Here is a 3,481-nt window from a genome sequence, read left to right on the forward strand (position 1 = left end):
GAAGGTTATATGGGCTTATGATTATATTTAGAGATACAACTGTGTAATGTATGTTCTATGTCCTGTTTTTTAGGGGTCTGTCAATGGAAAATTGTACTTAGTAGTCAGTATAAGCTTTTAATGATTTAAGTTTGCATATGATAGAATACTGTATGTTGACCTTTTGATGACTTAGACTGTTGTCCACTACAAGACTGTTTTATAAATTCTTTCTCACAGCGATAATAGCTGAACAAGCAGGAAGAGGAGAGCTGGACACTCTTATCTGACGCTCCCTAACGAGAAGAGAGGCCGCGTCTTTCTGTATCCCACAACACACATGCATACACCTGAACCACTCTTATCTTCACTCCCTACGCACTAACTTTCCTCTGCCTATGAATAGACGTATTCACTGTTGTATTATTTTTGTATATAAATAAAGACAAGTGCAAGAACAGAGCGCGCATCACAGGGCCCCCACTCTGGTGTGAGCGTTCTGTGACCGCCCTTGTATACAAGTGAAAACCACAGCGTCTGTGTGTGTTTCTACCCTTAGACTCTTAGCTGAAGAAGTGTCTTTAGAGTAAATCTCTTGACATTTATTTTGGTCCTTCGTAGCCGGGGCAGAAACATCAGAACTGTTATCTGTGACTCTGTTCCAGGATCTGGCATACTGTTTCCTGACGCCGTGGAGCCAGCACCGAAGTCTGTGCACAGCCCTCTTAGACGAGGCCGAAAGCCCTGGAACGTGTGAATTCGGGTCCAGGCCGGTGTTTTTAGTCTGGTCCACGGCGGCGGGATTCAGTCTGACGATCCGAATCACCAGTGAGACGTCTGAGAGGTGAGAAACACTACTTTGGTTAGGAATCGCCATAATGAACCGACAAATAAAATAGGTTAGGAATCGCCTTAATGAACCGACAAATAAAATAGGTTAGGAATCGCCTTAATGAACCGACAAATAAAATAGGTTAGGAATCGCCTTAATGAACCGACAAATAAAATAGGTTAGGAATCGCCATAAGGAACCGAATTAGTAAAAGCGCGCAAATGTCTATGTGTGTGTATGTGTCTGGAAGTAAGTTGATTTTACAGCACAATACGCTGCTGAACTACTTCTATTTTATTTGTTTTCTTTGCTGAGGCTCACGTACTGGTGACAAATGAGAACGGTTGAGTTTTATCTCGTAAAACTGATACCCCTTCATTTTTTAGAAGTGAAGTAGAAGGGCGTATCAGCAACCACTCTGAAGTCAAGCGTGCCAGTGACAGCCCAGCAAAATCTTTGACAATGGGGAATAAACAAGCAAAATTAACACCTGATGAGGAATGTTTAGAAAAGCAACAAACCGGAGCAGGTAGAATAAGTGCAAATAGGTGGAGAAATCCACAAAAAGCTAAAAACCACAGCTGGGAAGGGTAATGCAATCCCTCAGCTGTTACCCAGTTGAAAGCTGTCCTGAAACAAGAAATTACATTAACAAAAGACCCAAAGAAGAAATTAAAACGTGAAGAAGAATATAAACTTTTCCAAGCATGGGAAACTGAAGCTGAAAGGAGAACTGAAAATAAGAAAAAGAAAGAGGAAAATAAAAATCTATTTAAACGCACTTTCATTGAAGGATTACTACCACCCATTAGGTCTCATGTAGAAAAGAATTGGGTAACGCAAGATACGGGCACAGCAGATGAGGCGTTTCAATATGCTAACCATGCACAGACAGTGGTGAAAAAGAAAGAGAAGGTCTCAGTTTTTGCCCTCGACGCTGACACTGTTCTCACAGCTTTCAGTGGAGGCTACAGGAGAGGTTTCAGAGGCCAAAAGAGAGGGAGAGGAATGCGTAGGGCAGGAGCAGGGGGTAGAGACAGGTTTAGACACACACCAAACAGTGACTTTAATACTGCATGCTGGAGGTGTGGAAAAGAGGGACATTTTGCACGTGACTGTAAGAAACAAAGAAGCAGTTCAGATTAGGAAGAACATAATAATCCCTCACCAAGTAAAATTAGAGATCCAAGTATAAGTTTAAAAAGGGCTGGAAACAGACCCAACTGAATACATATAAATGCAAGAGGAATAAAGTTAAATAAAACAACTGTAATGTATTCAAATTGATAAAAGCAAGGATAACAACCTGTAAACTGGTATTAACAATGAAATATAGTTGGCAGGACGACCGTGCCTAGAATGGATAGACTGCATGAAAATACATAACTCACACAAACACATATTAAATGAAATAGAGAGATGCATAAGGTATATTAAGGTTTTGTCATTGTTCAGCCAAGGAAAGTGTGTGAAAAGGAAAATGTCTCCAGCTTGGGACGGGGTGAAACTGCAGATCACCCCCATCCCTTGATGGATGCAAAATAAAATATTGTAATATACTATTGCTGTTATATAAAAAGATAATAACATTAATAATAACATAATATTAATATGAAGAGGCACCTCAGTTAGCTATGATGTGAGGTGGATAATTGTTAAAAGTAGTCTGCATCAAGCTTAAGGTTTGCTCAAATTCAGTATAATGACATATGAGATAAAGAAAATATCTAAACTAATTAAGTGCATAGAGGCACTTGACCTGCTTGAAAACCTGTCATCCTAGATGAGACATTGCTGAAATATAGAGCACACCTATACTAACAACTAACAAGCTAAACCCTCTATACAACAGCTAAAGCTGCACAATTGAGAAGCTGAATTAAATACATGGTCACTGCTAAGCTGATGAGCAGGTTACACATTTTTTAGAGCAGGAGCTACATAAGAACACATCAGAGGGAGGGAAACTGCTATTAAAGCTCAAACATGAAGCCGTCTGTGGGCTCAGTTTTTTTTGTTTTTTTTTTCCCTCACGCTTCTGATTTGTCTTTGGCAGCAGCCTTTTTGCATCCTGACTCGTGTGTAAAGCGTTCAAGCCATCAGTAACTTGTTTTTGTTTTGTTTTGTTTTTTGTTTTGTTGGGTTGAAAAATGACTAAATTTGTGATCATACTTGTGGATCACAGTGACACATAATGATTAGGCATATGATTTACTAATGCAGATGTAATAACTTTATTCTAAAATTCAAGGAGAACAAACAAGAACAACATCTTCAGTTGTGTATTGTTGTTGTTCTCTGTGCAGTGTGCTGAGTTTTGTTTTTGTTTCTTTTGTTTTTTGAAATGTTGCTTGAGTGATGAGTACTGTAACTTCTGTTCAGAGCCAGCTGAGAGCTGGGTTGTCTGTTTTGTTTTAGGTGACAAGCCAGAAAAGTTAAAACTTAGTTTCTTGTTTTGAAAAAAAAGGGGGAAAAGGGAGGTTTTGTGTTTCTCAACCAAGAACAACTACAATTTCATTTTCTGTTTTTGAGAAAGGAGAATTTATAATAATAATAATAATAATAATAATAAAACAAAGAGTGATGTTTTGCTTAAGTGTTGAAGCAGGCTAATACTGCAACATACCGTCTAATGCATGATCTGCGAGCAATATATGAAATCATTTTATT

At 38.7% G+C, this 3,481-nt stretch overlaps 1 long non-coding RNA gene across 1 annotated transcript; it reads left to right on the forward strand.

The window, feature by feature from the left end:
• The first annotated feature begins 516 nt into the window (after positions 1-516).
• LOC112845658 (uncharacterized) lies at positions 517-1,275 on the forward strand. Its single transcript, XR_003218528.1, has 2 exons — positions 517-878; positions 953-1,275. It is a non-coding gene; the product is annotated as an uncharacterized LOC112845658 (long non-coding RNA).
• Positions 1,276-3,481: the final 2,206 nt, after the last annotated feature.

This window comes from Oreochromis niloticus, unplaced genomic scaffold (genome assembly GCF_001858045.2).
Source record: "Oreochromis niloticus isolate F11D_XX unplaced genomic scaffold, O_niloticus_UMD_NMBU tig00008461_pilon, whole genome shotgun sequence".
NCBI classification, from domain to species: Eukaryota; Metazoa; Chordata; class Actinopteri; order Cichliformes; family Cichlidae; genus Oreochromis; species Oreochromis niloticus.